Below are 13,568 nucleotides of genomic sequence, written 5' to 3'. Positions count from 1 at the left end.
AGGCAGCAAGGAGGAACCTCCCTAGTCAGTGCCTACTTGATTTCTCCGTGTCCTGTGACCCAAGTTTCTTCAGCAACAGAGTCTTATCATCAAGTTCCAGTAGGCAACCAAGAGCAAAAGATAATATCCTACATTTCTTTGGGATTCTCTGAGACACCCCTAAATTCCACAGACCCTCCAAGTTAGACACAGAAATCTAAAAATATTAGGACTCACTAGGAGTGAAAACATGCAATGTTTGTCTTTCTGTGTCTGGAAACCCCTTACTCTAAGCACTTAATACACACACACACACACACACACACACACACACACACACACACAACCCAAGAAAGAAAAAACAAAAAACAGAAAGCATTTCCAGATGTTTCTAAAGTTTTGGCTGCAATGCCGGACTTTCTAGTAGATGTAAGGACAGTCTGCAGAGGGGATTTTTATGACATGTTTCTCACTGATACCATTTTTCTAAAGTATGAACAATAAAGCTTAGTCTATTGGCTAAGGTATTATTCTCAACTGAACAAGATCAAAAAGGCTTAGATTTCTCGTTTTAAATAAATTATTAAGAAGCTGTATGTGAAAGCTTCCTAGAAAATAAATATTTTACTGTCTTGATTTATAACTTGTCAAATAAGCTGCTTTCTCACTTAAGTAGGAATGTTTTCCAATAAGCGAAACCATGAATTTAGGATGAATTATGCTTATGTAGATACCATTATTTTTTTTAATGACTATTGAATACTTCATGTCTGAAAATGCTTGATTATGCTTAAGTACATGTTGAGCAGTTTCAACATTTGAAGTATATTTTCTTAGAATTTTAAATTGTTTTTTATCAACAAGTGTGTTATTGTATAAAATTTTATTCTCTGATTTTTAATCTATCTTTTGATTAATAATTATAATTTAAGAAATTAAACTCTAAGCTTCAATATAATGTGCTTGACATGTTGGTGAATGTGTATGTGAGTTATAAGGCTTAATAGTGTTTTCTCAACCCTTGTAGATTTTTAGTTTGCAAGTGACCCTTATGGCAAAAGAGAGATTTACAAACAAAGACAAATAGAAATTTACTAACATGTATATCTCATACACTCGTGGCAGACACACAGAGAATGAGGAGCTCTCAAAGAAGTGGCTTTGAATTCCAGCTTATATAACATCTTCGGGGACAGCACAGGCCTTGAGAAGTGGCTAGGCAATGGAGGAGGACTTTGAGTATCCAGGTGTGGTGACCTGGAAGAGAGCAAATAACAGGCAGAATGGGGCAGAAGTGGAGCTCATTTGGGCAGATGGGCCTAAGGTCCAAAGCTGTAATGTGTGGTCCACCTGTTCTCATGGTAGAATGTGAGCTTGTTCACATTGGTTGGAGGGGAGTCTTCTGTCTTTCTGAGTGTATCCTGTCTTTAGGCAGGTGGAGGGAGGACAGAGCTCTCCTGCATGTACCCCATCTTCGCTGCTTTTGGCTCAGCAATCATTTGTTTGGGGGTGACATATTTGGGTCTCCCACACAACCTTTTAAGAATTAATTTCAAGTGTCAAGCATTTATGTCAGTAGCAATGGCGGGAAAACCATGTTTTTGTTAAAAAATCATCAAATTATTTTGTATTGAAGACATGGGAAGCGTGTTTTCCTGTCCTTGTTCTCTTGGTGTGGAGGGCATTCAGGGCATGTGGCAGACCCTCCCGGATGCAGTGTATTATAAACCTCACTGTGTTGTAGGAGGCTGCTTGGCTGCTTGTTTGTTTCCCAGTTGCCCAGACTTCCAAAATAACCACACAGAAACTGTATTAATTAAATCACGGCTTGGCCCATAGCTTAAGTGTATATCTGGCTAACTCATATCTTAAATTAACCCATCTCCATTAGTCTGTGTACAGCCACGAGGCTGTGGCTTACCAGGTAAAGTTCCGGCATCTGTCTCTGGCAGGGCTACATGGCTTCTCTTTGACTCTGCCTCCTTTCTCCCAGCATTCAGTTTAGTTTTCCCCACCTAGCTCTACTCAATGCTATCAGGCCAAGCCAGTTTCTTTATTAACCAATGGTATTCACAGCATACAGAGGGAAATCCCACATCACCTCCCCTTTTCTGTTTAAATAAAAAGGAAGGCTTTAACTTTAACACAGTAAAATTACATATAACAAAACAGGTATCAAGAAAGAATTACAGTTACAATATTTATATCTACTTTATCTTTTATCATAACTATGGAAAACTAATTATAACTATCTATTCTTCAACTCCATCAAAGACTCCAGAAGGATATAATATTACCTAAGTAAACAAGAAGTGCATTGTAAGCAACTTCCAAAACTCTAGAAATGACAGACATCTCTCTGCCTGGACATTCACCCAAAGTTCTTCTGTATCATTGGAGAACCCATCTTCAGCCTACTGGCCCATATAATCCAGAAGACTTTCCCATAAATCAGGAAATCTCAAAGACAGTCTGCCTATCTTGGCAGTTTGGCAGTCACTTTTTTTCTGTGTCCTATAGAATGTCTGGCAGATCCTTTCATGAAGCAGGAACCCCAAAAGACCATCTCACCTTTAGGCAAGTTTAACAGTTATCTCTCTATGGATCCTGCATGTCCAGCTCACACAGCATAACATCAAGCTGTCCGTGCAAGAGCAATTTCTTGCCCAAATGGCTAACAGACTCCATAAGGAGCCTCTTCAATGCCCATCTTCCTCTTGAAGTAATTGGTTCTTATGGGAGCAGATGTGTCTCACTGTCATGAAAAGTCCTAAGTTAGTAAAACATTTTAAATGCCATATTCTGTAGTCTTTGCAAGGTTTGAAGAATCCTATTCATTTGAAATACACCTCTGTATATCTAGAAAATCTAACTAACATGACTACATGCTTGACTTTTATAGATGATTATCTGTTAACCTATATTTCTTAATTATATATTACATTTTTAAATGAGCTGCACAAAACACAATACCTTAATCAAGAGTAAAAATATACATATAACAAAACTGACCTTAAATTTGTATCAATAAAGCAAGATCCATACCAAAGCAAGCCTCTATGGCATATCTCCCTTTAAATGTGAAAAAACATTTATAAACAGTATTTGGGAATTTGAGCATAGTTCTCTTCAAACTGCTTCCTGCTTTTTGTTGGGCAAAGTATTTTGGGGGGGTGTTCATGGTGACCTTTCGGGGAGGGGTCTTGGTCCATCAAACCATCTTAGTCTGGAAGGATTCCACAGGTCCTCATTTTTTGTGGAAACAAAGAAAACACCTCTTTTCCAAAGCAACATATCCTTAGACCCATATTTTGAAATCAAGATACATTTAAAGTATATATGTTGGCTTAGCTTAGCAGTTCCCAGAATCGAATGTCTCTCTGCAGTCAAAAAAAATTCAAGGAAAACACAATAGTATACATAATCCAGACTCTCTGTGTATATTCCATCTTTATGTGGCTTATTTTTCTTTATTCCTTTTAATCTATGACTGTCTGTACTCAGTAACTTTAAAACAAAAACTTTTTAAAAAAAAAAAACATTTGCTTCTTTTTATAACTGTCTATATTCTTTTCCTTTTCTCTCCCAAGCCTACATACATTTATCCAACATTGTGACCCATTTAGAGGTCTTCTTTACCTGAATCTGTCTTTATTGTACATCTGTAATCCTTTTCTGACCAGGCTGACTTCTTAATATGCTAAGTACTTCTTAAAAACCCACATGGCAGCATTACGAGAGTAAATACGGCCCTGCCTGCTTGCTCTGCCCAGTCCAACATGATGGGAGTCTGTTTACCACCTCTGAGACTGCCGGGTGCCAGCCATCCTCACCACCTCAATTCTGATAACCAGTTGGCCCATGCTGCCACCAAGTAACTTGTAGCACGCTGGCCAGAAACCCCATTTAAATGCTCAGCCTCCTGAAAGAGCCAGAGTTCACACTGGCAACATGGCCCATTTCAAAACCACACAGCTTTTTTTTTTCTGCTATTGCTGAATCAGGAAAAATTCTCTTAAGGGAGCTGCCACACGCCATCAATTGCCCCCCCCCCCAAAAAAAATGTGGCTAAACTTTGTTTTTCTGTGTCTAGAATTCCTTTCCAACCTTTCTTGGATTTTATGTGGATATAGTCAGCCCCACGTTGACGCACCAATTTGTTGTAGGAAGCTGCTTGTTTGTTCCCAGCTGCTCAGCCAGGAAATAATCACTCAGAAACTATATTGTTTAAATCACTTCTTGGCCCATTAGCTCTAGCTTCTTATTCGCTAACTCTTACTCTACTAATCTGTGTATTGCCATGAGACTGTGGCTTATCGGGTAAAGTTCCAGCGTCTGTCTCTGGCGGGGATACATGGCTTCTCCTTGATTCTGTCTCCTTTCTCCCAGCATTCAGTTTAGTTTTCCCCACCTACCTAAGTTCTGCCTTTCACAAGCCTAAAACAGTTTCTGTATTAAGCAATGGTATTCACAGCATACAGAGGGGAATCCCAAATCATCACTGTGTCCTCCACAGATGCAGATGACACAGGTGTATGGCTGTTAATAGAATGCTAACAAGTGTATATTTTCCTGCTTTATTGAAGAATTCTTAAACTTGTAAGTAGTGAAACACTGTGTTTACAATGTATGCAAGAATTGCAGTGTATATGCAATACATCTAAAGTAGCGATTATTAGCATCAGGGGACAACCACAATTTCAATATAGTGGTATCACTGAGAGGTACACTGCAGGGGGTGCTTTGTAATAAATAAGTACATGGGAGGCCCATCTATCAATGGCCCTTGTGACATTCTATCATGGTTAGCCTGAATTGATGGGTTTAATTTAGAATTTAATTATTAATTGATTCTTTTTCTACCATGTTCTGCCACCATACTGTTTACCAATCAGAACAGAAATCTTTCATTGGTTAAGAGCTGAGGCAGTTATGCTAATGAATGGTAGCTGAATAAAGTATAAGGTGGAAAGGTTTGTCTCTCTGGAGACATCTGGGGGATGCCTGGAGTTGGGAGAGGAGACAAAATGATTCTGTCAATATCCAGGGGGAAGCAAGAAGCAATTTTCTGCAGGCTGGAGAGGCTGAGGCCGAGGGTTTAGAGAAAAGAGAAGGCACGTATTACATCATGCCAGTGCTGCAGAAGACACAACTGTGGCTGTGTGATGTCAGGGAGGCAGAGGCCAGGCCTAAGCATCCAAGGATCTCCAGCTAGCAAAGAGAAGTTCAGAAGTAAAAGGACCAAGACCGGGAAGACCCTGTGAGGACCTGTGCCCAGCGGCAGAAGCAGAAGCTCCTGGTGCTTCAGTATTGTACCATCCCCCAGAATCTTTGCCCAAAGTTGTGAGGATCCTCCTGCATCCTCAATAACAAACTTCCTTCCAGTGAAGCATCAAGGAGGCTCGGACTCAGATTTAAACTTTTTAAAAAGAGAGTGAGGGAACCCAGGCCCAGAAAGACAAGTGTCACAAGTTCTCACTCGCTTGTGGATCCTAGCCCTGAATCTTGGGATTGGTGTGGTTAACTGGGAGTAACTGTAGAACTGAGGAAACAAGAAAGGGACCCTTGGTTTGGAGGGGGACAAAAGACTTTAAGGGTGTTGGAAAGCTCCACCTGAGCCCCACTTCTCTCATTCCAGACCCTGCCCCTGAGATAGACCGCCATTTGCGGCTCCACCTCTTAGGGTATTTGGAGCCCCCCTTGTGGTTTGCCGTCGTGGTTTCACTTCTCCCCAGGAATGCTTTGATCAGATTAAACCTAGACTTATTAATTGGGCTTGGTTTGATTGGTTGTGTTGGTGGAGAGGCTTAATATTGGGTACAGAAATTTTCAAAGAGGGAGGTAGACCAGAGGTGATATAAAGAGGGGAAGGGAGTAGTGGAGAAAGAGGTCTAGGTAGGAAGAGTGATGGGGGTAGGGTAGCGGAGCAAAGGGATGCTAACTAATATGGACATGTTTGAGACAGTCATCTGGATACATACTACTCCATAACCCTCACATCTATTTAGCATAGTTTATTTGGGGTTACCTTACACGGGGATAATACTCCTCCAACATGCCATAGGTTGCTAAATAAAAAGCCCAGTGCCACATGAGAGATATCTCCACTTGATTTATTTTGTTGGGGTGTCCTGGAGACCTCCTCACCAATGCAGGTAATTGCTATTGCTCCTGGTTGCCCTCCAGAACACAGTGATAAGACCTGATTGTTGAAGACACCACACACCACACAATTTGGTCACAGAACATGGAGAAATTAAATTGGTCCTGACCAGAAAGCTCCCCACCTCCTGGCTAGCTTTCTTAGTGCAGAAGGTATTATGTAGACAGCTGGTGGGGGTGGGGTGGGGAGGTCATTAATAGTCATTCCTACCCAGCTCTGAACCCTGCGAGCTACAAGAACGATCAAGATATGATCATACACACACACACATATACATACATATGATGTAGAGTTATAGTTTAAATTTATATATTATAGTGACCCACTTCCTCCAACTAGGGTCCACACTTCAAGGGTTTCACAGTCTCCGAAAACAGCACAGTGAATTCAAGACTAAGTGTCCAAATGCTGAGCCTGTGGGGGCTATTTCTTTCTAACACTGTAGCGGTGGATTTCTGGTTGACCAGATGGCTTTGGTCTAAGAGCCGACTTATTTCTGGCTCACTGTGACTCATATGGGACAGTCTTGTCTAACCCATGCCAAAGAAGGGGCTTCCAGAGCACTAGGTCTGGTGATTCGAGGGTTCAGACTTGGCCCTCAACCCTGTCTCTAGTTCACTCCTGCTCTAGCCCAGGTTCACACACGTCAGGGAAATGGCCAGTGCATAAAGGGGAATGTTTTGAATACATGGAAGCTTAGTTCAGTGGGGGTGTATGTCTCCTTCCATCCCATTAGTACCCCCATTCCATGCACAGGGAAACCTGACCAGACGTGTCCTTTAGCATGGAACGCAAGCCTGTTCCCTGAGTGGCATTAGCTCAGTTTTTGGTGCAGATCAGATACGTTCAATTCTTCCCTTGCTTCCCTGTCAAGCCTCGTGGGAGTGCCAGCAACTCTCTAGCCTTCAGCTTAAATCCACATACTACATTCTCCAGCTCCACCACTCCTTGTTCTCAGCAGCCATCCAACCATTCCCCGAGTCCCAACCGTAGACTCTGTCTAGGTAAGACCTTCCCGAAGTCTGTTTCTCTCTCCTGGTGAGTTCAGATATGTGGAGTGTCTTAAGAACTGAGCCTTTAAAAGTGACTATTCATAAAAATTCAAGCAATGCAAAACAGCATCAGAATTTTGCAGACGTTCCTCTGTTCCTTATCAGACTCAACAGCAGGTAGTGTCTTGCCATGAGTGCTTTCCAGTTGTTCTTATTTGATAACTGCTTCCTGACAGCCTGGATTTAAAGGTTTCCCCCTTCATCCCTTGATGCTCTACAGGACACTTTATCCCCTCCTCTTGCACACAGTTGATTCAATAATAACTTTTCTAAAGGCTTCTACTTTTCTTTCTGCTGCTGTATCAACACCAAGACCAAAAACAACATGGGGAGAAAGGGGTTTATTTTCTCTTACTCTTCCAAGTCACAACCCATCATTGAGGGAAGTCGGAGTGGGGACTCAAGCAGGAACCGAAGCAGAAGCAATGGAAGATGGCTGCTCACACCGGCTCGCTCTCTGGCTCACGGTCATCTCTCCCAGACAGCCCAGACCCACCTTCCTTGGGCTAGTACCACCCACAGTGGCACCTCCCACATCAATCATCAATCAAGACAAGCTCTCACAGACGTGATCACAGGCCAGTCAGGAACCAATCCATCCAAAGCCCCATATATCATTCAGACTAACCTGTCCTAAAATGTCTAGGCTGCCCTGCCTTGCTTTTCCCCTGCAAACTCCAATAAATGCAGACTTCCCTACCCCAACCCCTTTTGCCCGCTGGTATTGGTGCTTTGCCCTGTGGCCCTTTGTAACAGGCCCCTTGTGTCTAGAGCCCAGGAGTATGATAGCCCCTTTCCAAGACCCACTGATGTAGCTGCCCTTGAACTCTGATGACCCATCATCATGGTGAACTTGACTACATCTGGAATCACCTAGGAGACACAGCTCTGTGTGTGTGTGTGTGTGTGTGTGTGTGTGTGTGTGCATGTGTGAGAGAGAGGGGGGGGCATTTCCAGAGAGGGTTACCTGGGATGGGATATACCTAACCAAAACACAAAGCTGCCAAGAAGTGGATAAATGGATGAACTGAATAAACATTTCTCAAAAGAAAAAAGAGGAGACAGCTGATAAGTTATTTTTTAAAAAGCATGAATAGCCTTAGCCCATGGGGAAATGAAAACTGCCCTGAGATTCCATCTCAGCCCTGGCAGAATGGCCATCATCAAGGAAATAAACAGCAACTAATTCTGGCTCATCTCATCCACCGTTGGTAAGAATGAGAACTAGGGCAACCGCTACAGAAATCGGCACAGAGGCATCATGAAAAGCTAGAGCTAGGACTATGTATGACCTCACCACACCACTCCAGGGCACACCCCAAGAGCTCTATCTCCACCACCAAGATGCTTGCACATCCATGTTTATTGATACTCTTCGTGTCGGAAGGAAATGGAATCAACAGATGATGAAATTGTGGTACAGGTACACAATGGGATATTTTTCAGCCATAACAAAAAACGAAATTGTATTAACTGAGTAACCCAGGCTCAGAATAACAAATGCCGCGTGTTCTCTCTCATAGGCAGATGCTGGATTCTAATTGTCACATATATGTATTTATATGTATGTTGAAGAGAGTGTGGGTACAGGCTAAAAAGAACTAGAAAGGGGCTCATGGTGGGGAGACTCCTAGGGAGGGAAGCAGAGAGGGTAATAGAAGGCATATGATATGAAACTGGAAGGAGGGATATTGGGGATGGAAGTGTACCGTAGGATTGGGAGGACAGGGCAGTGTAAAAGAGGAGGTGGGAGAGTCAGCCAATACCGTGAGTGCATGAGCCGCAATAAGGAAACCTGCTGTTTCTCATTCTAATTTTAAAATACACAAATAAGTAAAGTTCATTACATTGTGTTTATTTTGCATGTGTGCGTGCACATGCATACATGTGTGGAGGCCAGAGGACAGCGTGCAGAAATCAGTCGGTTCTCTTCCTCCACCATGTGGGTCCCGGGGACCCAACATCATCTGGCTTGGTGACAGATACCTTTACTGATGAGCCATCTTGCTGGTCACCAGCAATAAAATCTAAAAATAAAAAACTACCTGCTCTCAAACATTCAGCTACAAGAGGAAAAATTCAAAAGAAATGAGAATAGCACAAAAAGACTCCAACACAAAGCCGTGATTAGAGACAAAGGTGTCCAGATGCTGTCAATGACCCGGCAAACAGCTCTGACCAAACACCCCAGAAACGGGCCCTGAAAGAGGCTGAAGCTCGCAGCTCACACAGAACAGAACTGGTTTGCTTGCCCAGAGAAAGATGTGTGGCTTGCCTTCGTCTAACCCCAGATAGTTTAACATCACCAAAGAGATTCAAGTGATGTTGTTTCAGATCATACACTTACAATACCCGTGTTCCTATATTGGGTTACATCATCCCCATGGAGTTCCTTGAACCTGAAATGTCTCCCACAGGCAGGTGCTCTGAATACCCATTTCCCAGTTGGTGAACAATTCGGGGAAACTGAGGAATTTAAGGGCATAGGGCTGACCTGTGGAAGTAGGTCATGCAGTGGGAAGCTTTGGAAGATTAGAATTCAGACCCTGGTGCTGGCCTCACCCCTTCCTCCTCCTGGTCCACTACAATGTGAACAGCCTCCACACACATTGCTGCTGCCACAGACTGAACCTTTCCCGCCATGGTGGGCTGAAACTGTGAACCAAAATAAGTCTTTCCTCCCTTAAATTGTGTCAGGCACTCATCACAGCAATGCACACATAACATGGTTTTGGAAACTGAGCAAGGGGGTGCTGGGGTATGGTGAGCTCTTCCAACAGGCCGAAGAGCTCAAACTCAGCAACCAACTCTCTCACATCTTGGATTTTCACCACAGCAAAAACTAGGCAAACTTGGCTCAATTCCTAAAATCAGTTCCCCAAGCATTGGAAAATCATTGGATATTATGATCCCTGGTAAAAAATGGATCTAATTATTTAAAGGGTCAGAGCTCAGCTTGTGTCTTAGCTCATGCTGGATGCTGTCACCTTTGGAGCAGAGAGCAGGGGTCCCTCCAGGACTATCCCTTCTCCTGCTGTAGGTGTCAAAAGCTCAACACCTTGGCCGCCCAAGTCCAAAGCTGTTTTCCAGCTCCACAACTCAGCACCATGAAGTCAGAGAGAAGAAATAAGAGCATGTCGCCTTGTGTTGCTACAAACCGAAAACTGTGCAGAAGCCTGCCTAATTACTCAGGACGTGCTGTCAGACACCTCTGCGTCAGATTCCTGGGCGTCTCGAGGGTTATTTACAACTGAATTAATTTACACTGTGGGTGTCTGAATTTTTTTTTTTTGTCTTAAAGAGAAGCAAAGATCCTAGCAAACATTATATTGTTTCCTAAGCGTCACGTCTTAACCTCTCATATCTTCACAGGCTCAGGAAGGAGACTCTGTCATGGATCCAGAATACTTGAACTTAGAAAGTTCTTAACTGGGAATTTGCACTAGACTCATAACTGGGGCCACTGCCACCTCCTGGCTCCCCACAGTGAACCACAATGAACCTACCTTTTGCCTACATTCTCACAGCGTACTAGTCTGCAACAGAAGCCCTAAAAAGAAAAATCCAAGTACTCTATCAAACTTGAAATAAAGATACCCCAAAAAAAAAGGTTGCCTATAATTCTTTATCTAAGAGTGGGATCCCAAGAATATCCCTTCTACCCTGACTTTAACCCACAAACCTATGAGCACCTGATTTTCGATAAAGGAGCTAAAAGTATACAATGGAAAAAAGAGAGCATCTTCAACAAATTGTGCTGGCAAAACTGGATGTCAATCTGTAGAAGAATGAAAATAGGTCCATATCTATTGCCATGCAGAAAACTCAAGTCCAAGTGGATTAAAGACCTCAATATCAGTCCGAACACACTGAACCTGATAGAAGAGAAAGTGGGAAGTACCCTACAACATATGGGCACAGGAGATCACTTCCTACGTATAACCCCGGCAGCACAGACAGTAAGGGCCTCATTGAATAAATGGGACCTCCTGAGACTGAGAAGCTTCTGTAAAGCAAAGGACACTGTCACTAAGACAGAAAGGCAACCCACTGACTGGGAGAAGATCTTCACCAACCCCGCAACTGACAAAGGTCTGATCTCCAAAATATATAAAGAACTCAAGAAACTAGACCGTAAAAGGCTAATCAACCCAATTATAAAATGGGGCACTGAGCTGAACAGAGATCTCTCAACAGAAGAAGTTCAAATGGCCAAAGGACACCTAAGGTCATGCTCAACTTCCTTAGCAATCAGGGAAATGCAAATCAAGACAACTTTAAGATAACATCTTACACCTGTCAGAATGGCTAAAATAAAAAACACCAATGATAGCCTTTGCTGGAGAGGTTGTGGAGAAAGGGGTACACTCATCCATTGCTGGTGGGAATGCAAACTAGTGCAACCACTTTGGAAAGCAGTGTGGAGGTTTCTCAGGAAACTCGGGATCAACCTACCCATGGACCCAGAAATACCACTCTTGGGAATAAACCCAAGAGAGGCCTTATCACACAACAAAAGTATATGCTCCACTATGTTTATAGCAGCATTGTTTGTAATAGCCAGAACCTGGAAACAACCTAGATGCCCTTCAATTGAAGAATGGATGAAGAAAGTATGGAATATATACATATTAGAGTACTACTCAGCAGTAAAAAACAAGGACTTCTTGAAGTTTGCAGGCAAATGGATGGAAATAGAAAACACTATCCTGAGTGAGGTAAGCCAGACCCAAAAAGAGGAACATGGGATGTACACACTCATATTTAGTTTCTAGCCATAAATAAAGGACATTGAGCCTATAATTCGGGTTCTTAGAGAAGCTAAATAAGAAGGAGAACCCAAAGAAAAACATATAGGCATCCTCCTGAATATTAACCTTCATCAGGCGATGAAAGGAGACAGAGACAGAGACCCACATTGGAGCACCGGACTGAAATCTCAGATCTGCTGAAACTGGAGTCACAGACAGTTGTGAGCTGCCATGTTGGTGCTGGGAACTGAGCCCCAGTCCTCTGGAAGAGCAGTCAGTGCTCCCAACCACCTAGCCATCTCCCCAGCCCCACTAAAATATATTTTTACAAAAAGAAAAAAAAAACAAAAATAATATTAGTTAAACATTTAAGGCTTTTCACTCTCCCAGAAAACACTCAGTGGGACCACAGGCTGAGTCAGGGCCACCCCACCAGATCTTGGGGACACCAATATCCAAAGATGTGCTCAAGACAGATGTCATCATCCCTATCTACAGAAGTCCCCAGCTGAGCATAGGGAACACGGGGAAGACACACAGAACATGGAAAATATTCAGGAATGGCACGGATTTATATATGATAATTGATGTAGGCAAAAACCATATTTTTCTGTAACTATTCTTATCTTGAAAACACACACACAAAGCTTAAAGAGTTTTATTTTTTTAAAAAAAAAAAAGCAGGCTCTACTAAGCTAGATCCATTTTTTTATGTAAATCTCCTACTTTCTCATTTTTTTTCTGCTTCTTTTTTCAGAGCTGCTGTGGTCACAACTCACTTCTCGAGACGGCACCTCTGGCAGGGGCCTTCCCATGCTGCCCGCACTGAGCACGAGCTCTGGAACCACACTCCAAGTAAGGTACAAGACTTTGGAGTCACCAAGGTAGGACAGATATGGAGCATCTTCTCTGAATTTGTTAAATGCAAATGGACTAGACATCATTGATGTATTTATTGCCTGTATATATTGTATATAGTTATTGTACTTATTGTATATAGTTTTTCTTATATTAGTTATAACCTTCTTTTTTATTTTATACAAAAAGGGGGAATGTAGTAGCATTTCATTTGCATTTTAACAGATAAAGCTTGTCTGAGGATCTTTCTGAGATGCTCATGGTCACATCTGCACACCAGTGTGTGCTCCCCCTTAATGTCTGTGATACTGTGTTGGCCCCTAGGACTGAAGTCTCTGGCCCTCCTCCATAGCTTTTCTTGGTCTTATCTAGTCTCAGACTCTTCTCCAGAATTCATCCCTTCAACACGCACATTCCTAGGAGGGCTGAGTAGATTCTACACACAGTGCTAGGCCTAGACCACCAAAAGCTTGACCTTTGTTCCCACACCGCATTCCCATGCCAGTGCTACAAACACAGTGCCACCAGACATTTATTCTCTCGTTGTTCTGGTAGCTAGAAATCCAAAGTCAAGGTTAGGAGGGGCACACCTTTGCCAGGGTCTGTAGTGGTGGTCATTCTGGGACTCTTCCTGTTCTTAAAGCTCTTAGCTTTCCTCAGTAGCATTGAGCCAATCTCTGCCACCATCCCTATATGGCCCCTTTCCAGTGTCTCTGCTTCCCCTCTTTTCAAATGAGTGCACTCTCACTGGGTTTCGGTCTACCC

Source organism: Alexandromys fortis, unplaced genomic scaffold, assembly GCF_014885135.2.
Source record: "Alexandromys fortis isolate MF-2015 unplaced genomic scaffold, M_Fortis_MF-2015_v1.1 scaffold_51, whole genome shotgun sequence".
NCBI classification, from domain to species: Eukaryota; Metazoa; Chordata; class Mammalia; order Rodentia; family Cricetidae; genus Alexandromys; species Alexandromys fortis.
Note: the sequence above shows the minus strand (reverse complement) of the source record.